Raw genomic sequence first — 25,943 nt, 5'->3', positions numbered from 1 at the left:
TTTCCTTGGTATGGAAGTATGGAAAGGAGATGAGGAAATTTTTATCTTTCAGTGACTGTTTGCCAACGCGATACTGAAGAATTTCCACATGGAGAGAAGCAAAACCATGGAGACTCCTCTAGTAGGGAATTGGAGGAAGGAAGATGCTACCTCAGGTGAAGTAGTCGAGACTACTATTTATAAGCAGATTGTGGGTTCACTTATGTATTTAATGAACACATGATCATACATATGTTTTTCAGTTAACCAACTTAGTCAGGAAATGCTTAAGCCAACCAAACTCTATTGGAAGGCGTCTAAACATGTGTTGATATACCTCAGAGGCACCACTCAATTTGTTCTTTAGTACAGACAGATAGAGGGAGTGAAGCTACAAGGCTTCACGGAGGAAGATTAGGTAGGGAGTCCATTCGATAGGAAGAGCACATCAAGGGGAATCTTTAGTATTGGGCCAACAAAATTTTCTTGGTACAACATGAAGCATAGATCAATTGCACGTATTTCAGTAGAAGCACAGTGAATGGTTGCTAGTCAAGCAACTTGTGAGGCTATATGAATGAGGAAGATCCTTGTTGATTTATTTGGTCAACAAATGGATCCTAAAGTGATTTACTATGACAATCAGAGTTGTATCAAACTCTTTGGGAATCTAGTTTTTAATGATCAGTCCAAGCATATCAACATCCAATATCACCATCTACGAGATTATGTGCAGAGGAGAATCATGTTATCAGAGTACATTCCTACAGAGGAACAAGATGCAGACATATTGACTAAGGCACTATCAAGAGGCGAATTAGAGTTCCATAGAGGTAGGATTGAGGTATCTGATAATCCCTTTCTTGTTGAGAGGGAGTGTTGAAAATACAATAGGAAAACCCTAATTTAATTTTGTCCTTGAATTAAATTAAGAATAAAATTGTAATTCAACATCACATGACAACTTACACGAGTGAACTAAGTTAATTTGACTTAGTTGGCTTAGTTAATTCAAGTTGAGGGTCTAACTTGAGTCATGTAAAGTGTCTCCTACATTATAGGAACCTTGGTTGAGTTTATTTTGATTTGTAATTAATTAATTCATTTTACCTGAGCTAAAGTCAGTTAAACTAGTTCACTGATGGAGGAACCAGTAGGAAGTCAGACAGTGGAGTGTTGCTTCATGTGTTCAACTAGTTAACCGATGATTCAGTCATAAATAACTCATGCATGTCAGAATCGAGAGTTACCCAGTTGGGATTGGAGTTCAGGGACAATGTACTTTTAGTTGTATAATAATCTGAATTGTATAGGTGGTGCATGTAGTCAGAGGAAGGCCTATGAGGATTGTGCAATTTGTTAGCGCTTTAGATTTCACCCTAGGCTGAGGAAGGTAAACCTTCAAGGCAACATCAAACCATTTCACCTCGTAGCTAGCCCTACGAGGTATGAGAAGGTTCTCTCGGGTCAGATTCGGTAGATCTTTCAATAGGATAAGCTGACCAATTAGGGATAAAGATTTTAGGCTAGTAAATTGATAAGGGAGGTTGATTTAAAGAATTTTGGGGTTTTTGGTGGCAATTTGGAGGGAGTGCAATTCAGGGTGCGGGGATTGGGCTCAGTTTTTGCAGGGGGATCTTTGGGGCAAGGTAGGAGTGAGTGCTGATGCCTTAATCTAAGATGGAGGATCAGGAATGATAGAGGAGGAGCTAAAGGGGGCAAACAACAACTTTGAATCCTATTTAGACAGTGGAAAACATAGATATTGAACAAAATTAAAAGCTGAGCATGGCATGCATGAATTCAAACTTTATCACTTCATCTGTTCAATTAGCAGCAAAGAAAGAGATGGAACACATAAACACACTTACAATAACATGTAGAGAACACACCATCAACACAACAATCCACAAGAATCCACAATGATGTCTGCAAAACCCTGGCCTTCCTTTTCCTTAAATTGCAGTAATAGATGTACAATATGCAATAATACTTCTCCCACAAGAGTCCAACCATGAAAATGAGAAGGAGAGAGCATAATATAGACCATCTAGACCATCTAACTCCTTTCCCCACCTCTAGGGGTCGAGCTCAGCTTCCTAGGAGCAGTTTGAACTAATTCTAAACTAAGAACTAGAAAATAGGCAGCCAAACAACTTGCCTCTATTACTTAGCTAACTCATCCATGCATTAATTTTTCACTTTTTACATCATGGAAGCTTCTAGAAGGGTAAAGAGAGATAAAATCTATCAAAGTGCCATGAAAATATTACATTTATCCATCATCTACAAGTAAAAATGGTCAACCATAGTCAAAACAGTGTTTTTTGACAAAAAAGGTCAATTCTGGTAAAGCTGGCTCGAATGGTCGCGCCCCCTGTTCAAATGGTCGCGCCCCTTTGCAGCTACTTTTGAGTGGGTTCCACTGATCCAAATCAGGTGCAAGATGGCTCATTGGAAATCTTGGTCTGTCTACTTTCCATCCCAAGTGTAATTTCTGAATTTGGAGTTGTTTTGCCCCCTCAAAAACCATTTCTCCCAAGGTCACTTTCTGCAACTCAAAAAGTGGGCAGAAAGTCATTTTTTTGATGTATTTTGAGCTTTTGGAGGCTCAAATCTCAAAATCAGGCTTCTCCCAAGTATTGGTAATTTTTCTCTTTGCATGCCCTTTCCAAAAATGCCAAGTTTTCAAAATTCCGAGCAGTCCTCCAAAATGGTCTCACCCGGGGTGAGACCATTCCAATGGCCAAAACCTGTAAATTGCACAAAAAATTCACAAATGACAAAATTTTCTCCAAATTTCTTGAAATTTGGGCTGGGAGTCCCCAATAAAGTACCATGCTCATTCAAAGAGGATTTGACCAAAATTTGGAGTGGATCAGGCGTTTTCCTTCGTTTTTGTGCTTTGGCCAACCGTCCTTGGAGCACCTTCGTTCTCGCCGGTATTTTTGACATTTCTCTCAAACCATGACACCTGTGTAAAAAGTGAAGGAGGTTTTTCTTCTTTGGCATGTTATGGACAAAAACCTCTCTCAGTTTTCCAAAATTCATCTTTGATTGCTCTAGAACATCATTTGAGTGCGACTTGTCCCGATGTGTGAAGCAAGGAATTTTGTCGAAATGGAGCGAGATGAAGGGGATAGGGGGCTTCTAAATTCTTGGGGAAATTTGTGGGAGTGGGGAGGGATGTTAGGAAGCAGGAGAAAGTGGAATCTCAGTGACTGAGTGAGGGGAAGGGGTCGAAAAGAGCAAAACACAGGCCCAACCTAGAAAATTGCCAGGTTGTAGCTAGAAACTAGGGTTTGTACAAAAATGAGGAATTTGGCAGATCTAAGGGATGGGAAGTGTTTGTTAAGGTACTTTAAGGATAGGGGAAGGTGTATGAACATCAGGAAACAAGTTTTGCCGGTGATTTGACCATCCAAAAAAAATTGCCTTCAAAACCCTAGGAGAGGGAAATGACCTTGCCTAGGCACAACTGAAGCATGAACAAGATGTAAAATGACCCATTAGATACTGACATGACGATGAAAACCCTCTGAATGATGATAAACTCAGCTGAATGGTGACATAGACTGACATTTGGGCAACTTTGAACAGAGTGAAAGCAAACCCTAGACCTAATGCTTAGTGACCAAATTTTGCTTGAAAACTCTTTGAAATGACAAAATTTGACCTTGACACTTCAAAATCACTTTGTAAGAGCATATTTGATCACTGTAGGAAGGCTGGAAAGACTGACACTAACATTGGCTCCAATGGGGATGGTAGCTCCTTGGAGGTGCCAAGAACCTTAGACATCTGGGAGAGCAGACCAGTGCTTGCAACCATTGGGCGATGGAGTCATGATTTACACCTTTGACACAAAACTTTGACACATTTATTGAATGAAAACTTGACTGAAACCTAACTGAAACTTGACTCAAACCGACTCGATGGCAAACTGAAATAACTTGAAAAAACTCACTCAATAGACCAAACACAAATGACTCATGACCGACTTAAAACAGAACTTTACAAAGCTTTTTGAAGGGCAGCAGTCCATCAAGATTTGAAATCATGATGACAACCACCGGTGTTTCTTACAAGACTATATACATCAAACTATATCAAAATGCCAATGCAACCAATCAAGCAGATGCCTTCTTGATTGATTCTCCCAATCAGATCGCATGATCAACAATAGATACTGGTAACCGGGCATCCAAAAACATAGCTGACCATGATCCCCTTCATCACTGAATACTGCAATAAACACTTTCACTGCTGGCTGCAACAAACTTGCTAGAGGATCTTGAAAAACATGAAGACTTGACATTGCCACCTCCTGCTGAAAGAACAAGGTATCTTTTGCTTCAAATTCTGATCTACCTTCATCATGTGCTTCAGTAAAAGTATGCTCATGGGCTTCAAAAATCTCTGAACAAATAGATGAGCAGATCTCTTCTTGGAAAAACATTTCGGCACATGAAACATATGAAGAATCTGAAAGGTAATCCTGTATGCTATGATCTTCGGTAGTCAGACAATATGGTAGGTGATCTTCATATAATATGACAACGGGATTATCATCTTTGTGAAAGAAAACATTATCTATTTTCTGATCTACAAGACAATCATCTTCTTCAACGGAGGGAGAAGTTTCCCCAACACTTTCCTGACTATGTATGCATTGCAAATCTGCTGTAGCTTGGGCTGTAACAAGACCTTTCAAAAGCTGATCTATCTCCTCTTCAGACAAAGGAGACAATGCCTTTTGGTTTCTTTTGCTTAAACAATAATTATCTTCATATGACAAGGCATTCAAACTATCATTTAGTACTGAGCTATTGAAAGGAGATTCATCACTTACTTGCACAAAGATCTCACCTTGCTGTTCATGAACATCTGAATCCAAAACTCTGTCTATGATCTCAACAGTAGTGATTTCTTTGATGGGTTGCATACTGCTGTCTTCTTCTGTGGGTAAATCTGAAACAACATTTGCTCTTTCCTCATTTTCAACCATATGGAAATCTTCAGCTTGCTGATCTTGACAAGTATCCTCTAAGATTTCTGTGTGCTGCTGAAATGGATTCTCATACAAAGCCTCCATGATCTCTTCATCCATGAAATTATCATCTTCATAAAACTTCTCAAGGTTTTCAATAAAACTATAAGCATGCTTGCAACAGTCTTGAACTAAATTCAATGATGGATAAGAGTCCTTATATCTTTCAATGAACATAGCATGAAAATCTTTTAAACAATAAATACAAGCAGGCGGCAAACCTTCATACCATGATTGGGCTTCACCTTCCAGAGTGGCCAAGAATATCTTCATCAAGCAATCTTCAGGAAAATCAACCTTCAACTTGCGAATATGCATGTGAAATCTAACTAGATGAAGAGCAGCATCTTTCTTACCATCATCATTAAACGTAGGCAAATTCCTTGACCAATCTACCTTTGGAATTTTATTTGGAAAACCAGGGATGTGATCTCGGCTCAAGGGAGCATATCTTCTTGCAATCTGATCCATCTTGAAAATCTCACAGCTACTGATCTCTCTGCAGTGAGGTCACCATGAAGCATTGATCTTTGGAGTTTTCAGTGAAGGAGTCGCCAGTGAATGATTTCAGCCTTTCAAGTGTCTGATCGTTGTCCACTATCAACAATCAGATCTAAACTTGATATATGTACTGGGGTAAAATGCAAATGAAGTGCTATATTCACAAGCTCACGGAGATTGACTGAAGCAGCGTTTATCTACTAACGCTGATGTAAAACAAGAGCGTTTTCGAAGGCTTCTGGCGTAACTTCAGGCTCCGTCTAAGACTTATGAAACAAACACATCAACACACAAAGGAATTTGTTCTCCCCAGTATGGTCGCCAATATGTTAGCGCTTGAGATTTCACCCTAGGCTGAGGAAGGTAAACCTTCAAGGCAACATCAAACCATTTCACCTCGTAGCTAGCCCTACGAGGTATGAGAAGGCTCTCTCGGGTCAGATTCGGTAGATCTTTCAATAGGATAAGCTGACCAATTAGGGATAAAGATTTTAGGCTAGTAAATTGATAAGGGAGGTTGATTTAAAGATTTTTGGGGTTTTTGGTGGCAATTTGGAGGGAGTGCAATTCAGGGTGCGGGGATTGGGCTCAGTTTTTGCAGGGGGATCTTTGGGGCAAGGTAGGAGTGAGTGCTGATGCCTTAATCTGAGTTGGAGGATCAGGAATGATAGAGGAGGAGCTAAAGAGGGCAAACAACAACTTTGAATCCTCTTTAGACAGTGGAAAACATAGATATTGAACAAAATTAAAAGCTGAGCATGGCATGCATGAATTCAAACTTTATCACTTCATCTGTTCAATTAGCAGCAAAGAAAGAGATGGAACACATAAACACACTTACAATAACATGTAGAGAACACACCATCAACACAACAATCCACAAGAATCCACAATGATGTCTGCAAAACCCTGGCCTTCCTTTTCCTTAAATTGCAGTAATAGATGTACAATATGCAATAATACTTCTCCCACAAGAGTCCAACCATGAAAATGAGAAGGAGAGAGCATAATATAGACCATCTAGACCATCTAACTCCTTTCCCCACCTCTAGGGGTCGAGCTCAGCTTCCTAGGAGCAGTTTGAACTAATTCTAAACTAAGAACTAGAAAATAGGCAGCCAAACAACTTGCCTCTATTACTTAGCTAACTCATCCATGCATTAATTTTTCACTTTTTACATCATGGAAGCTTCTAGAAGGGTAAAGAGAGATAAAATCTATCAAAGTGCCATGAAAATATTACATTTATCCATCATCTACAAGTAAAAATGGTCAACCATAGTCAAAACAGTGTTTTTTGACAAAAAAGGTCAATTCTGGTAAAGCTGGCTCGAATGGTCGCGCCCCCTGTTCAAATGGTCACGCCCCTTTGCAGCTACTTTTGAGTGGGTTCCACTGATCCAAATCAGGTGCAAGATGGCTCATTGGAAATCTTGGTCTGTCTACTTTCCATCCCAAGTGGAATTTCTGAATTTGGAGTTGTTTTGCCCCCTCAAAAACCATTTCTCCCAAGGTCACTTTCTGCAACTCAAAAAGTGGGCAGAAAGTCATTTTTTTGATGTATTTTGAGCTTTTGGAGGCTCAAATCTCAAAATCAGGCTTCTCCCAAGTATTGGTAATTTTTCTCTTTGCATGCCCTTTCCAAAAATGCCAAGTTTTCAAAATTCCGAGCAGTCCTCCAAAATGGTCTCACCCGGGGTGAGACCATTCCAATGGCCAAAACCTGTAAATTGCACAAAAAATTCACAAATGACAAAATTTTCTCCAAATTTCTTGAAATTTGGGCTGGGAGTCCCCAATAAAGTACCATGCTCAGTCAAAGAGGCTTTGACCAAAATTTGGAGTGGATCGGGCGTTTTCCTTCGTTTTTGTGCTTTGGCCAACCGTCCTTGGAGCACCTTCATTCTCGCCGGTATTTTTGACATTTCTCTCAAACCATGACACCTGTGTAAAAAGTGAAGGAGGTTTTTCTTCTTTGGCATGTTATGGACAAAAACCTCTCTCAGTTTTCCAAAATTCATCTTTGATTGCTCTGGAACATCATTTGAGTGCGACTTGTCCCGATGTGTGAAGCAAGGAATTTTGTCGAAATGGAGCGAGATGAAGGGGATAGGGGGCTTCTAAATTCTTGGGGAAATTTGTGGGAGTGGGGAGGGATGTTAGGAAGCAGGAGAAAGTGGAATCTCAGTGACTGAGTGAGGGGAAGGGGTCGAAAAGAGAAAAACACAGGCCCAACCTAGAAAATTGCCAGGTTGTAGCTAGAAACTAGGGTTTGTACAAAAATGAGGAATTTGGCGGATCTAAGGGATGGGAAGTGTTTGTTAAGGTACTTTAAGGATAGGGGAAGGTGTATGAACATCAGGAAACAAGTTTTGCCGGTGATTTGACCATCCAAGAAAAATTGCCTTCAAAACCCTAGGAGAGGGAAATGACCTTGCCTAGGCACAACTGAAGCATGAACAAGATGTAAAATGACCCATTAGATACTGACATGACGATGAAAACCCTCTGAATGATGATAAACTCAGCTGAATGGTGACATAGACTGACATTTGGGCAACTTTGAACAGAGTGAAAGCAAACCCTAGACCTAATGCTTAGTGACCAAATTTTGCTTGAAAACTCTTTGAAATGACAAAATTTGACCTTGACACTTCAAAATCACTTTGTAAGAGCATATTTGATCACTGTAGGAAGGCTGGAAAGACTGACACTAACACAATTGATATTGAGGAATTTCCCTAACTAATGGGGGGCTAACTCCCAAGGAAACAATGCAAGGAAATGGCGACTTGGGAAAAAAATTGGTTAAGTATTGGCCTAGGCTTGACTAGGAATATGTGAGACATATAGAGATAGTGCAAAGGTTGCTCAGGCTTGAGAAAAGCATTTTAATCTTCTTATATTTTCTAACTAATGCAATATATAGATAGCAGGGTTTTTTAGTTGTTTCCTTCCCCAGGAAATCATTCTGTAATGTGTTGATTGAATTCTTTCTCTTGTATGCTTCATGATTTCACACTCATTTAATTGTTTCCGTTGATGAGTAGAGTAGATTCAAATCTATCTTTTTAGTAAATTATAATTAGTAGTTTGAATCTATAAGGAATTTCTACATCGTATCAGAGCAGAAATCACTCTAGAAGAGGAGAATACTGAGTAGTTGTTTCTTACTTGTGAAGCTCAAGGAGCTTATATATTTTGTGAGTTGTACATAAAATTTTAAATTTCATCAAAGAAAATAACGTTGGTTACTTTACTCGGTTAAGTAGAAGGAGTAGAAGTTGTATGTTTGGAGGGCTTCCGAGGACCCTTCCAAAGCGGTGCTCTCATCTTGATATTTTCTCTTCCTCTGGATGGCTAGGAAATCTTTGAGTTGTGAAGGCATTTAGGATGACTTATGCAGAAGGTGTATTGGAAACCATAGAGGTGAAGGAAAACTTAGGACTTAAGGAGGCTCATGGACGAAAAGAGATTGTGCGAACTTGAACCTCGTCTACCTCCTACTGCTATTTTGCTAAGAAGCTTGAAACCTGACCTCGTGCCAGTTGTTGGGTTAATTAGCTATCACTTGGAAGAAACCCACCCAAGTCTGCTTATAGGGCACAACTCGTTTTTTCCTAACTTTTGATTCTGGTTTGAAACTCGACTTCACCTTTTTTCACCTCCCTTAGTTGTCTGACAGGTTCATCTAGTTCACCTGAATTGCACAGTTCACCCTGACACTTATCTATCCACTAGGTGCGATTAATTGGGTCACTACTCCCATGTCAATGCAATAAACTAGAAGATTTGAGATTCCCCATTACTTATGAGACTAACAATAGCCAAAGTGGGTTGCAAAAAAGTCGAGAATCCATCCCACCTACCCACCAAAATGTGTCGCATAACATTTATACACAATAGCTAGATTCAATTCGATAATGTTCTCTAGAGGATTCTTCGTGCTTAGGGTTCGCTCTAGCTACCCCTTAACTCTTGGTAAATATTTTTTTCTACTGGTACTAGGTTGGTTTTGTTCCCTATTTACTTGACTAAATGATTTCTCCTGGGATCACAACATAGAAACTAATAAGGCTCTAATGAACCTAACTATGGTTTTTGGTTACAAACCTCCCTTGATAAATGCCCTGACACCAAGCGAGGGAGTGACTTCTCATCGACATTATGAAATCTCTGGACCTTCACTTCTGTACTTCCCTTGCCTCTCCCACCAGCTTGTATTTCCAATAAAGTACTCTTGATGCCAGTGAGAAAGAATTCATACCATCAATTTCATATAAGAAAGAAGAGAATACTTGATTCACCTGTCTCAAAAGAGATTGGGTGGATTTATTCTTCAATTGTGAAGGACTCGATAGACTCAGCTAGACCTAAGTCAAGTACAATGGGAACTGAATGCATAGTTGTGGTCACGCCCTCTCGCTTGCACATGAACTAATGAAGTCCAGTTTCATGAGGCAGTATTGAATAAATCCAAGCAGTTCAAATTTTTGAATCCGCATTCCAATGCTAGTTGATGTTGGAGGAGAAGAAAGGACATCTGAAGAAAGACTGCAAGTTTCAGAAGGGAAAAGAAGGATACGCACAGCAATAAAACAATCATGAAGCGAATGTGACAGGTGATGTGTTGCAAGATGCTTTGATATTAATGTCTTGGTAGTAGATTCAGTGGCCTCATTCCATGCCACACCTGATAGGAAACATTTTCATGATTATGTTCAAGGAAATTTTGGATAGCTTTGACTGGGTGATTATAAACCCTGTAAAATCATTGGAATGGGTACAGTTTTCATAAAACAGCAGAATGGAACTCAATGGCTATTGAAGGAGGTAAGGCATGTTCCAGATCTAAAGAAAAATCTGATTTCAACAAGGCAGTTGGGAGGTGAAGGCTGTGTAACTACTTTTATAGATAAAACCTGGAAGGTCACTAAAGGAGCCCTAGTAATAGCAAAAGGAGAAAAGGTTGGTACATTGTATTTATGCAATGGTATTTCTAATTTTGTTAATGTTTTAACTTCTACAGGAGAATATACGATATTGTGGCATCATAGACTTGGGCACATCAGTGAGAAGGGGATGCAGATTCTTCACTCAAGAAATTTGTTGTCAAGTTTGAAGCATGTTGATTTAAAATTCTGTGAGAATTGTGTTTATGGAAAATAGAAGAGAGTCAAATTCCTCAGAGTTTGGAAAGAAAAGAAGAGCGGAAAATTAAAGCTTGTGCATATAGATGTATGGGGACCTGCTCAGGTATCATCCCTTGGTGGCTCTCGTTATTATGTTACTTTTATTGATGATGCAACCAGAAAAACCCGGATTTATTGTATTCGAAATAAATATGATGTATTTGATACTTTCAAGAAATGGAAAGCTTTGGTTGAAAATGAGACAGGAAAAAGGTTAGAGTATCTTAGATTAGACAATGGAGGTGAATATTGCAGCAAAGAGTTTGATAGGTTTTGTTCAGAGAATGGAATTTGCAGAGAGAAGATAGTTCCAGGAACACCACAAGAAATTGGTGTGTTAGAAAGGATGAACAGGACAATCTACACATAATTATAAATGTCCTTCGGGTTCCACCTATATTAGATTCCAATCAATCACATGAGAACTATCATGTACATACCTTTTTAACAAGGACACATGAAATACATTATGAACTCTAATATGGTTAGGTAAATCCAGTTGATAGGCTATTGGGCCAACTCTATCCAAGATTTCAAAAGGCCCACAGAATCGTGGTGCCAACTTTGCGCACATTCCTAAGCTTAGAGTACTCTTCCTAGGCTTTACCTGCAAATATACATGGACTTCGATGTTGAACTCTTTATGTACCTTTTTTTTTTTTTCTGCATAACGTTTTTGTTGATCTTGTGCTATTTTGATGTCCTGTCTCATTCTCTGCACAATCTGTTCCACTTCCAGCAAGGTATTTGGCCCCAATATTAGCTTATCTTCTGGTTGACTCCAACTCAGGGGTGTATTGCATTTTCTTCCATACAAAGCCTTGAAGGGGCTCATTTTAATAGAATCTTGGTAACTATTATTATATGAAAATTATGCTAAATGCAGAAATTCCTCCCACTTGGTAGGTTGATTCATAACATACATTCTTAGCATATCCTCCAAAATATGATTGGTCCTTTCTATTTTCCCATCTGTCTGTGGGTGATATGTTGTACTAAAGTTCAATTGTGTTCCCATACCCCCAAATAATTCCCTCCAAAACTTGGAGGTAAACTTAGCATCTTTGTCTGACACTATTACCTTAGGTATTTTGTGCAGACGAAAGATGTCTCTCATGAAAATATTGGCTATCTGGGGAGTCCCAAACGTAGATTGCACTGGTATAAAATGTGTTTCTTTAGTCAACACATCCACTACCACCATGATAGAGTCATGTTGGTGTTTTGTCCTTGGTAATCCGATGATAAAGTCCATTGAAATTTCCTCCCACTTCCATTCAGGTATGGGTAGAGGGTTCAACAATTTGGCTGGATGTTGATGCTCCACCTTTACCTATTGACATTCTATGCACCTTGTTATATATTCAGCCACATCCCTCTTCATACCTGGCCAAAACACATTTTTTCCTTAATGCGGTAATCATTTCCTGATAACCAAAATAGTCTGTGTAGGGTCTTTGATGATAGTCATCTAGTATTGTTTGTTTCACTGTACTCACATTAGGAATATACAATCGATTCCAGTGGGTGTGTGATTTTTATAGAATCATGTGATTTAAAGAAGAATAGGATAACTTCCTAGTAGGAATCTGAGAGACCTCAGACTAGGGTTGAAATAATGACCTTCGAAATTGTGAAACAAAATTTTATGTTCTATGCAAAAGGAGGAAGACTAAGCTCTCTAAAGCCTTAAATTCAACCTAATATGGAAGATAGAAAAAGCCTTAGAGAGTTCATAAAATTCTGTGTCTCATAAGGGCGAAAGTCTGAAGTCCTAGCTCAATACCACAAATTGCTAGAAGAATAAAATATGTGTTAATGATATCTTCGTGCTTTCGATCTAAGAAGGACGAAGCCCTAAAAGCTTAAATTCATCTATTAAAGGATGAAAAACCTTAGGACCTGAAGTGGCTAAGATAATACTCAGTATGTTTTAATAGGTCGAATGTGCCTCAAGGTTTGTGAAAGTAGGTCAAGAAGCCTTAGTCTTGACATCAGAAGTTCAAAATTCCTTAGGAGGCTGAATATAGCTGAAAGAAGGACTCAAATTTTTTCTCAGTATAATAAGCCTTAGATGCATAAGTAAAATACAAATTTTTGGTACATTGATTGTTGAAAAGGCCAAGTCACTTAAGTTCTTAAGGAATGAAAACGATAAAGAAAGAAATTAAAAGAAATTATAAATATCTCTATATGTAGTTAAGTCAGCAAAGTCATGGAGGTCATTATACTTAAAGGAAGGGATTAGATTAATGCATTAAGCATTTGTTTAACCTCATGCTCAGTTCCTCGTGAAGATTTGACATGGCTACAAGATATATTGTCTAAAAGGAGGACTAATATTTTAGTGACAAGTTTCGTACTTATGGCTACCAGGTCTGATTCAAGACACAATTCATATAGTTTAAAGACATCATTTCCATACAAGCAATTTGTGGTGATGTTCAATGATAAGTATGAGGTTTGAAGTCAGGCAAAGCTATAAAGAAGCCTTCAAAAAGTATTGGAATGTAAGGCATGTATTATCGCTCACTTTGATCAATGATGTCATTTGGAATATAAGGTTCTCAGCCTTTAGCTAGAAGAAATGATCTATAATAACATTGACAATAAATATGTTTTCCTTATAAATTGCTTCATAATATATTAAGAATGATTGTGATCTGCCCCTTAGTCAGATCATAGGACTGTGTCAAAGGTCTGGTATTTTTTCTCCCAAAGGGTAGTTACAATGACAATTAAAGAAGTCTTTTACTACACATTCAGTGTTAAGATACACAAGAGATCAAAAGCATCTTAATCATAACTCAGAATTTGGCAAGACAAAGTCACAAGAGAAATATGTGACCCATATGCATTTGAAGTATGGCATAACAGATCTGTGTTCTTTCCTTGAAAAACATTTCCATTATATTTATGAAGTATGACATTGTTTATGAAGCTACATAGTGTTTGATACCTTGCACTATTGAGTAAAAGTCTTAGAAGATGCATCATATTTAATATTGACTATGCCAGGATGTTTGGGTCTTAAAGGATCAGACGTATTTTGCAAATATGAAATATGGATGCTCAACCCTAAAATCTGTTCTTTGCAATGAAAAAGGATGACTGATATATTTTTGAAGAAATCATGCATTGATATAACTAGTATGTGGGATATGACAAATAGGCCAAGTCCTCTTCCTTAAGTCTGAAAAACCAAAAGTAATATGGATCATTTGCAGAATTTAGTTCACCCTTATTATTTCTATGATGAAGGATCAACTCTTGAGTTGAAAAAGTTAAAAAGCAATGATCAGCCGAAGATACATATTTATGAAAGTGTCATTACAAAGAAATGACCAAGTATGCTCTCTTAAGAAATATATCTCACATTTATTGAGTTCCTTAATAAGACTAGTATATCCTTGATTGTTTGCTGAAATATGGAAAAGGAGGACTGGAACACTGCAAAGATTGTTGGTCTTGCAAAAGGAGTTCTAGAAAATCATGGTTTGTAAATCCTAGATTAATTTTGAAGGATAATGAATCCCTAGGGTTTGGATAGAAAACCCTAGATAGATGTTTCCATTGAAAGGAAGAAACCCTAGTTAAGTTTTGAAGAAAATGATTAAGAAAGGTCTAGGGCTTGTACAAAACCCTAGAACTAGACCTTAAGTATTGAAGGTTGATGTTTCCGCTGAAAGAAGAAAACCTAGCTCTTGTAAGGAAGAAATGACACCATGCTAATGATAAGGATGAGGTTGAAAACATGGATGAAAGAAGGCCAAGATCAATAAGGAGCTAACATTCCCCACAATATTCAAAATATAAGTACTTTATATCTTTCATCATTGATTATTATTGTTGCTATTTTTTTATTAATAGCCAATCTCTTGTTTTTGTATTCTTTTCTTGGTTGTAGTTGTTCTTCCATGGCCTCCTAGTGAGGATTTTAGGTACATAGCAAAGGCTGCTAAGGATTTGACAATAGATGGAAGTAATGGAAGAAAAATGCAAAACTCATGACAAGAGGACTCTCCAAGAATCAATGATTTTTGAGAGATATTGTACTAGATGAGATTCGAGCTCAGCGAGAGGCGACAAATCAACAATTTTGAAGTATACTTTAATTTTTCTAAATAGAAGTCATTGGTGACTTCCAAATGTATCTACATGATCTCGCATGCAACAATTAAAAGTATAGAGAAGTACAAAGTGAGAGCTGAGATTATAAGGTTCTCCCAGTAAGAGGGAGAGGATCATGACATGATGTTTGCTCTAGTTGTGAGCTACACTTCTGTTAGAACTATTATCATTGCTTTGAAATTGCACTAGGTGGATGCAAATATATTTTTTCTTAATGAAGAGGATGAAGTATATATTGAAGTATTGATAAATTATATATATTCTATGAAGGGAAGTGGAGTTAGCTTCTTGAAAAAGCTTTTAGCAGGCAACACTGAAGAGAAGAGAAGAGAAGAGAAGGGGACCAGTTCTCTGTCCCTGGAGGCTGTGGTTTGGGATGAAATCTCTGGAACCTTGTAATAGCTTGGGTCCCCTGGAGGTTGTGGGTTGAGATAGCTACTATGGAGCCTTGTAACACCTTAGGAGGAGACCATCTTGAAGCAGAAGCAGAGGAAGACTTTATTAAAGACTTTAAACATTGCCCCATTGTTATAGTGGATTCTGGACAACCTAGAAGGGGGTGAATCACTGTGTGTGCACTTGAGGGTGAGTTGGGGCACCTTTGGACTCCTTTTGCTAACAAAGAAAGAAGCCATCAGTTGGTGGGATTGAGGAAGAGGTCCTCTAGAGTCCCTGGTTTAGTTGGCAGTTGACACACAGTCCCAGAAGTAAGCATTCTCCCCATGAGACTCCAGAATCTGGCTCGAGGGAGACAACTGCAACTAAAATTGGTTGTAGCTATCTATGGTTGGGTGGAAAGTCCTTGTCCCAGATTCAGTTTCCCCGCAAATGCAAAGATAAGTACTTGTGTAAGCTTACTTATTACTTGAATGGGTCATGTTGTATTGTTGTGAAATCAAGGATTGTATTTGTGTTGTTAATGTATGTGTATGTGGTGTAGCCTTGAGGGGATATTCTCCTAATATGCATACTAAGTATATATATATATATATAAAAGCCTTGAGAGCTTGAATTGACCCTTGAAGATAGTGGGTTATGAGACCCTTTCATTATGTGCAGTCTACATAGAAGAGCTCATGAGCATTTGTTCCAACCATGGCTCCAAGAACTAATAACTCAACCCACAACCTTCTAGGGCTCAAGAGCGTTTGTGTAATCTAGCTCCAGGGACTAGTAATTCAACCCACCAAGGGATCCAAAGTGTTTGTCCCAACCTAGGCTCCAGGGTTAGTAACTCAACCCAAGTTGTTTTGGCGCTTCCAGAGTGTTTATCCCAACTAGCAACTCCAGGATCTAGTAATGAAATCCACAACCACTGTTGAAAATGCAACAAGATGATGGAACTTAGTGAAAAGAAGTCGCCTTCACTAAGTGGGCCCGCAGGCTATTTTTGGCGCAAAGTCTATTTTTAGACATATGGATCATGGTCTATGAGTTGCAGGATGCTATTTATGGATGATTGGTCATGTTGGTAAAAATAGATGGACCTCTATTTTTAGACATATGGGTGGAGTCTATTTTTAGACTGTTAGTCTAAAAATAGAACAGTCGAATATTATTAGCTCTTAATAATATTTGGACTATAAACATTATCTTATCCTCTTGCAGCACTTCAGTTCGAGCTACGGATGTGGCACGTGCAACTGCCAGAAGGAAATACGCTTTTCCTATGGGTTAGTTGAGCTATTGCATGATGGACTTCAGTTAGAACTCAAGTGATTGAGTTTGGTGGAGTTGATTGAGGAGTTGATGGAGTTGTGTTTAGTTTGACTTAGTTGAACTAGATGTATTTAGTCTAACTGCCAAATACACTAGTGATGAGTGATGTGAATTAATTATTAATTAATTCACTAATTATTAACTCATAAATCAACTAAATAATACATCAGTTAACTCAGTGCATGGACAGTTCAGTGGAGACAAGTGTTAGAGGTGGGTGAAATGGTGAGATTACTATCAGTTGTGACTATATCTGTGCATGAGATTTGCACAATCATTGATTGAGATTGCCAATGAGGATTGCGCAATACAGGCCAAGGGAATTAGATGATCTATTCTCAACTTGGATTGCGCAGTAGAGGCAGGCAAACAATGGAGGAGATTTGAACCCGTGACTTGTTCAGATCTGAGCTAGTTTTGTGTGTAGCATGTGGAGATAGTACTGAGTACTTGTGAGGAGTATTGTACTATGTATTGTTACATGTTCTATATCATTATAATATACAGATAGTTGGGGGTTTTCAACTGTATGCTTTCCCCATTACATACTGTGTTGATATGTGTGATTGATGTTTCAATGTGCGCATGCAATTGCTTTTTTAATTCCGCAAATAGTGTATAATCAGGATAATCTCTGTGAATAAGTGTTATATTATTCAAATTTCTACATGGTATCAGAGCGAAGTTGATCATCAAATCTATTATTCAGAAAGTGATTACATTTTATTTCTTCAGGCAGAGTCTGTAATCGGGCCAGGTAGCCTCTGGATTCATCCTTCTTTTGGAAGGTGAGATATCCGGTAAATTCCCATACAGTCAATCTCTATACAAGAAATACTTTGTTCTCACGAATTTTAGATCAGAAGCGGTTGAGTTTTGAGCTGGTGGAATTCGAATTTTCAGCAGTGTTCTCTTGGTGTCGAAGTTGAAATGTCTTTCAACGTATTGCGATTGGAGTATGCCCTTGAAGGCAGCTCGAATTATATTTCATGGAATGACAGGATGGAGGTGGTGTTAGATGACAATGGGTTGAAGGAGTTCATAGATGCTAAGGTCCCAAAGCCTACTGATGCTGCTCAAGTTGAGGCTTGGCAAAAGAAGACAACAAAGTGTCGAAGGATTCTGTTGGAGGGCGTGAAGGATCACATTGTATCCAACCTGCATGGAAAGGTTTCTCCATACTTGATGTAGAAAGCGTTTACAGATTTATTCCAAAGCAAGAGTGACTAGAGGAAGTTGGCACTCAAGGATAAACTCAGAAACATTAAGAGTGAGAAAGGAGACAGTATACCCAAGTATCTCACGAAGTTCACCCAATGCCGGGATGAGCTGGGAAGTGTGAGGGTGATTGTCGATGATGAGGACTTGGTGAGCTTGGCTCTCCTTGGTCTTCCAAAGAGTTGGCATTCCTATCAGGACTCTGTCAATGGTCGGGAGAAATTGCCAGGATGGGAGAGACTTTGGTCTGATCTTGTGCAAGAGGAGATCAGGCGGAATACCAGGGACGGATCTTCATCAAAGGCATCTGATGAAGAAAATTGCACTTTGGCTGCCAAAGCAAAGAAGGGGAAGAACAAGAAAGCTTCTCATTCCGGTGCGAAAGGCAAGAAGCAGGACATGTCCAAGGTGAAGTGCTTTCACTGTCACCAGCACGGACATTATGCCACAAATTGTCCGCAGAAGAAGAAAAATAAGCAAGCTGTTGGATCTGCAGTGGGAGAGGCCTTAGCCTCGCAGTTTGAGCTGGATTTTTCGCTGATCGCATGCTTGGTATCAAGTGTGATGGGATCGGTATGGTTCTTGGACAGTGGTGCGTCTTTTCACATGACAGGAGATCGAGATTTGTTTTCTGATCTGGATGAGAAAGATCTTGGAGTGCACATCGAGATGGGCGATGATGGTAGATACAGTGCGACCGGTATCGGTACCATTTCCTTTGAGAGGGATTCTGGTAAACCCTTCGTATTGAAGGAAGTGATGCATGTTCCAGGATTGAAGAAGAATCTTATCTCTGTGGCGATGTTAGAAGACAAGGGATATGATGTTGTCTTCAGCGAGGGAAAGGCTTTCCTGCGCAGTAAGACAACTAGAGAAACCCGAAAGATAGGGGTTCAAGTCAAGAACCTTTATCAATTGCATGTAGATGGCTGTGCAGCAATGGCATGCAAGGCATAAGGATTGGTGAGTCGGGATGATGGTGAGCTGTGGCACCGGAGATTGGGCCACCTTCACCATGGAGCCTTGAAGATACTGCAGCAGATTTCTACTGGGCTTCCTAAAGGCACTCTTGCACAGTCAGATCAGTGCAAGGGGTGTACTTTGGGAAAATTTGTGAAAGCCACCTTTCACGAGAAGGATAGTCGTGCCACGACGATCCTTGAGAGAATTCACACAGACATGTGTGGACCTTTTTCAGTAGCTTCGACAGCAAAGCAAAAGTACCATGTGATCTTTGTTGATGATTTCTCTCGAAAATGCTGGATCTTCTTCATGCAAAAGAAGAGCGAGACATACTCAAAGTTCTGTGAGTTCAAAGCACTGGTCGAGAAGGAATCGGGGAAGAAGGTGAAGGCTCTTAGGAGCGACAATGGTGGTGAATTCATCTCTAGCGAGTTCAAGGACTTCTGCAGCGCAGAAGGGATTCAGAGAGAGCTCATATCTCCCCATAACCCACAGCAGAACGGGGTTGCTGAGCGGAAGAACAGAACGATCGTGGGTGCTACACGGGTGATGTTGCATGATCGGGGCCTACCCCTTCACTTGTGGGCAGAGGCATGCAATACTGCAGTATATGTGCAGAACCGTTGTCCTCACAATATACTTGGCATGAGTACACCTGATGAGGCTTATTTTGGTAAGAGGCCTGATATTTCCCATTTGAGGATTTTTGGTTCTCCTGTTTACATGCATGTGACGAAGGATGCCAGGAAGAAGCTGGAGCCGACCACAGAGGTTGGGATATTTGTGGGTGTTATCGGGAAAAATGTCTATTTAGAACGACTCTATCCCACTAAGGTGTGACAGCTACCTTAGAAACAAACAGAGAAAACTAATTTTGTATTCTTCTTTATGAACTATAAACAAAGAGGAATAGGATGAACCAACCTATGTCTTGCGCTAGTCCTTTGATCCAATCTCTCTCCTCTTTGACAGCTTCCAGCTACCTGCTCCCTTACTTACCCAGCTTCACCAAGTACCTGTAAGATCATAGAAGAAGGAAAGTATACAAAGACATGGGTTTATATTCATAAATAACTTAGGATCAGATTTAAGCTAACCATACAAATGTAACAAGCATCAATGAAACACAAGCATGGAGAAGAAACTCAAATAGTTTTATTGATATACAAGAAGATCCAGGAGGAGTTACAACCGATGATTCCTGACCCAGCATCAACCTCCCAGCAAATAAGTCCCTTCTTCAACCCCAACAAAGCATAGATCACCCAATTCTCTGATATGTATCTCAAAACCAAAAGCAATTCCTTACAACGTGCAAAATTCCAGCCTCCGGATCTCTAGGATGAGGGATCCATATATAGATGTATGCAAGGAGGATGAGTCAGCTCATGAATTGATTAGTGGCTTCTCTTTGTCAGTTCTTGCTTCCACTTGGAGACTGAAAGCCTCTTACTCATCCTTGGTCGAATTCAGTGAGGCAAGTGTCATTGGAGAAGATTCTGGAAGCTTCCATTGTCTCTCCACCTCGTGGAATGACTCTGCCACTTGTCATTTCCCGCTCAACGCACCCTGGTAGTGCATTTAGGTGCGTTGCAACGCACCTAGCTAGTGGACTTGGGTGCTATGCAATGCACTTGGCTAGTGGAGCAGCTGAAATGATCCTGATTTGACTTATTCTGAGCAGTTTCTGGTGGAGAACTTCTGGGAGAAGCTATAATTTGTTGACCTTGTTCCTTTAGGAGTTAGAACAACACTTTTAGGGACTTAGGAGCCCTTGGTTTATGGACATTTCATGCTTAGAGTTGTAAGGCACAAAAATGTCTATAACAGTTGCCCCCTAAAGTATGAGGCCGTTTATCGGGTGAAATGCTTTATTAGGAGGATCCGAAGTTCTTTCAATGCTGGGAGGAGACCTGTAATAAGATACAATACAATACATTATCTTCATACTGTTTTCATGATCTAGCTGAGGCGGGCATTCCCATGCTCAGCTTTATAAATTCATTTTCATGTACATAGGACAGACAATCGTTTGATGGTAGACTGATGATTCTGATAGAGCCATCATCCTTTTGGTAGGATGATTATCTGTGCTGCAATGCTGTACATTTCAATGTCTTTATTTTCCTGAATATATATCGCAGCCCGGATGGATGAAACTAGATCCGGGGTCTTCAATCTCGTCCGATCTTCACTCGAAGTACAAGTCGATCCATGTGAGAAATGTTTTGAAGTCGAACATGGAAAGACATCGCTTGATTACCAGTCAATGATGTAAACTGTTAACAAGCGCGAGAGGAATCACCGATAATGATGATGGCCCTCAAGGTACTGCAGTACAATTCACGTGGTGTGAATAAAGGACTTGGCGTCGAACACCACGCAAAATCTTTCGGTCGAAGGTCATTGATGTATACCTGTCGCCGGAAGTGAGAAACTTGCCATTGAGGCATGCAAGCTTCAAAGTACTGAATGGGGTGTTCCTAGATCAACTTCTTGGATAATGAGCTGATGTCGACAAGAAGTGATCCGTCATAGGAGGGCCTTAATGAATCCCACATCAATGACACGGAACGGAGCAAATGACTTTGATGGAAGTGAAAACGATCTGATGATATATGGTTCAGGGTGGCGGTCATGAAAGAATGGAGTATAATGTATGGTAGTGGGCGGGACACAGGTGGCCTTTCTGGATGACTTCTCTTGAACATGTCGGCGACACTTATGTGATGGATTGGTAGCATTAACCCCAAATGTGGATGGTATGGCGAGACCATGGCAATGTGACCGGTGAATGAAACAACCCAACCCGACTTGGGCACGGAGTGGAAGTGTCATGTTTAAGAGCGACTTGCTACCAATAAAGATTCTTTGAGTTTTCTTCCCAATTTTTCCCCAGTCATTGCTGACCAGTACCTCTTTATTTTTGTCAAGCTTGAGGAGGATAACATATGCTTGTTCTATAATTTTCCCTTCGGGCAAACCCATCGCTATGTTTTAATGAGCCTAGCAATAGTGAAACTCGTTCTCGTCTAAAGACAAGTTTGTCGCTATTAATCTTTTTAACGAGTCTAACGACAAAGATAACTCGGTCCTTTTCATTTTTAGAGAGTCTGAAAAGGTACGTAAAGGTAACTCCAAAATTCCTTTTTCGTCATCTAATCCCTTAAGTCCGAAAAAGTATAAAACAATACAGAAGGGATGAATTTTCGATAGTTTTAACGAGCCGAACAAAACAAGCACTCGATCTTTTTGTGCAATAATCCCTCAGGTCCAAAAAGATTAAAATCTAGAGGAGGAATAGCACTTCCTGTCCCTTTAACGAGCTGGAAGGCCAAGGACTCGACAATATTTTCATATTTTACGAGTCAGTTGAAAAGAGCTTAAAGAAGACTCGTCTTTTGAGGAACGAGTGATAAAATGGTTAGCAGCTGATTCCATGTAAGGTTTGGAATTTTCCAATCACGGCAGTGTCACAAGGATGGCTAGTGAAATCACTCTTCGCAGCTGTTCCTCAAAATGGGTAAACAATCAAATGGAGGTGAATGATTGGCCAATGAAAAAGTGGAGGTGACGGTGCAAACACGACCAAGGCTTTAATGGCTGGAGTACTACATTCACGGTGGTTATTTACCAGGGGATAGTTCATTTTTTAATGAGCTTAAACGCGGGTGGAAACATTTGCTCGGTCCGGGTTTATTTTTTAACGAGCTTGAACCTCGCGGTAAACACTGCTTGATTAATCCAGTCATATGATAAGAATGTCTCATATAAAAAACGGCAACTTTTCGAGTGTTGCCCCACATCCTTTCTTTATGCAAGTTAGGAAACGACTAATCCAAAAAACAGATAAATAAACGCTCTTTGCTTACACTCCAAAAGGTTTGCATGCCCCCAGGTATAAAACAGAGTTTCAAGGTTACCTCTACTTCTTTCCGTCAAAACATTTGTTTTACCGAGAGAGGCCTACCTCTTACAGGTTACCCAAGGATTGTTCTATTTATGGCGTAAACAAAACACTTCTTCGGCGATGTTTCTCGAAATAAACAAAGGTGAGCGACGATGCCCGCCAACTCACATAACTTTGACAAGAGAATCTTATTCTAGAATAACCCCTCTTCCAATCACGGACGGAGTACAGACTAGTCATATTCTCCCGCGGAAACCTACCCTATACCCGAAGTTTTCCTGCCGAAGCAGACCAGGATGAATGCCCCATGGGTTTCAGTCATATCCCTCCGAATTACTCGCGCTCATCGGGAGGACGGACTGGGGATTGAGACATTTCTTGCGTGAAAAGACCATTTAGGGATGGTATATGACTATTTGCTATGCGTGATCCGGGAAATGAAAGCTGGTCCACGAGCTTGACCACTCTTCCTTCGTGTGGAAAACACATTACTCTAAAGAGTGAGGAGACAATCGCTCCCATGCAATAAATATAGTCTCGTCCAAGGAGTAGGTTATAATCCAAGGGTCCTTGAACTACCATTACGTTCATGCGAACTGTCTTCCTTCTCAATGTTATGGGCACATCGGGAAGGATCCCTAAAGGTCGACTGGTTCCTTTATCAAAGCCTGTCAGATTTCTCATCTCAGGCAAAAGCGATGGTGAACCAAGCGCTTTCCAAGCAGTTGAGGAAAGGATACTCACAGAAGCCCCCTCATCTACGATGGTACTAGCCATGACCATTCTATATATTTGAACGATAATTCGGAATGGTACACTTGCTGGTAAACGGGGTCTGCCTAGTTGATTCCAATTGAAGGAGACAACTAGGTTGCTTGGAGGTGGGACCGAATAGACGGCCGGGTATGGCTCTGACGAACTTCCTTCCTGCGATAAAGGAACGGGTAAATTGCCCCCATGTTCGTCGGAGTTTGTGTTTATGAAGAGAATTTGGACGGTGTCATCCTTGTTCTCTTCAGTGACTGTATCATCTGAAGATGAAACCTCTGAAGGCAAGACCGGGTCAACTGCCGCCTCGACCTTTTGACTTTCGTCTGGTATGGATTCAGTTGGTTTATCTTCAATGATAGGCGCTTCAGCCGACCACTTGAGCGGGCCAGCTGGATTCTCAACTAGTGACGGACTTGGCAAGAGTTTTTTATATCCAGGAGGAAGTCGTAACGGTGAAACCGGACGATCATCCAAAACTCTTTTAGCTTCGTCTAAGAAGGGACAACGGTGGAGGGCATGATTGCCTTCGCACAGTTTACAAGGAAATCTAGCTTTCCCTTTTTGTCCTGGGGCTTCACTTTCACTAGTTGACGGTGTGCTTTCAACATGATCACCAGAGGTTGACGACACCAGGTTGTGCAAACGAGGAGACCAGTCCCTTAGTATCCGGGGGATGCAAGGACAATCTCTGTGAAAGTGGTCTCCTTTGCAAATGACACATGGCGATTTAGGCTCGGTCGGTGCAGTGTGTGGATTTTCGTTAGACGACACTCGTTTTCCTCCATTCGCCTTTGGCTCCTTCTTCTTCTTCTCTTTATTCTTCTTTTCCTTCTTCTCCTTAGGAACATGGCTTTTAGCTTTACCAGTTCCATCAAGCGAAGTGGAAGGAGGAGAGGAAGAATTAGAGGAAGTAGAAGGCTGGTGGGAAACTCTGGACTCGTCCAATTGCCGATTCGATTGTTCAGGAAGGGTGGTGTTCTGAACGACATTGGTTGAGAAGAGCCATACTGGAAAGCCAATTGTCAGTCCTGGAAGTGACAATGTGGCCATATGGGGTGCACCAACATCTCCCCAAGAGGAGAAGGGACTAGGATTTCCACCAAGGGGAATTCCTTGGTTGGTAGGCTCCATTTTCTCAACCCAAGATCAATGCAGGAAAAGGGTATGAATATTCCATTTAAAATAAATTTTAACACGCTTTGACACAACTTGTTTTTTCAGTTTTTAAGAGTCGAGAAAAAACAAAAGATGACTCTAGTCTCCTTCGATTTTTAATGAGCCTGAAGTGACAAGTGCTCAGATGGACCTTTTCCGTTAAAGAGTCTGAAAAGGAACGAAAGGGACTGCTCTGGAGGTCTAGGTAGAGGGAGTACCAAAACAATCACAAAACTGCAGAATACTTTTTACGGTACGGCAGTCAATCTTCCCGAATGCTATGTTCGGTGCATTGCAATCAGTAGGGCGGCCGACACGGCTTCCTATGGATAAAGGGATTTAAGCCTACAGGGGTCTCCCAATATATACTCGACGGTACGTGGGAGCACAAGTCCGTACTGGCACTTATCGTCTCAAAGTGGAGGAATCACCCAACCATCAGTGAGGACAACAGTTACCAGGCTTTACGACGCTGGAATACGTCTCTAGCCTAGACCTCTAAATGTTGTGTGTTAAGTTCCAAAGCGTTGTTAGATTCATTGAATTTATTTTAAGTTGATCTTTCTTATGAAGTTTGCCTTTTGGGATCACCAAGAGATGTAGATGTAATTCCTAAAATGCAATCTAAAGATGATAAAAAAACTTTTATCTCTTTTCGGCAATGAAAATCCTAGCTACTAGGGGAAAAGAAAGACACAATCTTTTCTCAAAGAGCAAAGAGCACACTGTAAATGCACTTTCCTAAATCAAGCCAAACAGACTGTCAATATGCAAATGCACATGCATGTATTTGTTTTTCACTTTCTTAATATTGATGCCTAAAAAGAAAGTTGATGTACAAATCTGAATTCGCTTTCAAGTGACAAACACAAAAAAGCTTCTTTTCGAAATCAAAAGGTAGAGATGATTACGACACTTTATGATTTTGAAATAAATACTCGTTTCGACACTAGAAAGTCACAAATTCAAACCAAAGGCAAAAGTACAAGCATAATCGACTATCAACAGCAAATAAACTTTCTCCTATGATCAAAATCGACACTTGCGACAGATCTAAATCAAAGGACGACAGTACGACTATTCTACTTTTGCAATGGAAAACTATAAATGACGCAACAAACACATAAAAACATCTACAGTTTCTTTTGTACAACTGAGGCGGAATATCAGTAAGGAAAAGGGGTTTGAAACAGTCAAGTACTGATCACAGGCTGCAAAAATCAAAGACAAAACTGAAAAAATGAAGCAAAGAACCTCAGCTGCACAGGGCTAGGCTGATCAGCGCACCTGTTACACAGAGAAACTGCATTGCAGCGCAGGTAGCCCTCTCTGGAAGTGCGTTGAAATGCAGAAC

The sequence above is a fragment of the Pinus tabuliformis genome, chromosome 9, assembly GCF_031772625.1.
Source record: "Pinus tabuliformis cultivar Carrire ecotype Pingquan chromosome 9, CPIR1, whole genome shotgun sequence".
NCBI classification, from domain to species: Eukaryota; Viridiplantae; Streptophyta; class Pinopsida; order Pinales; family Pinaceae; genus Pinus; species Pinus tabuliformis.
Note: the sequence above shows the minus strand (reverse complement) of the source record.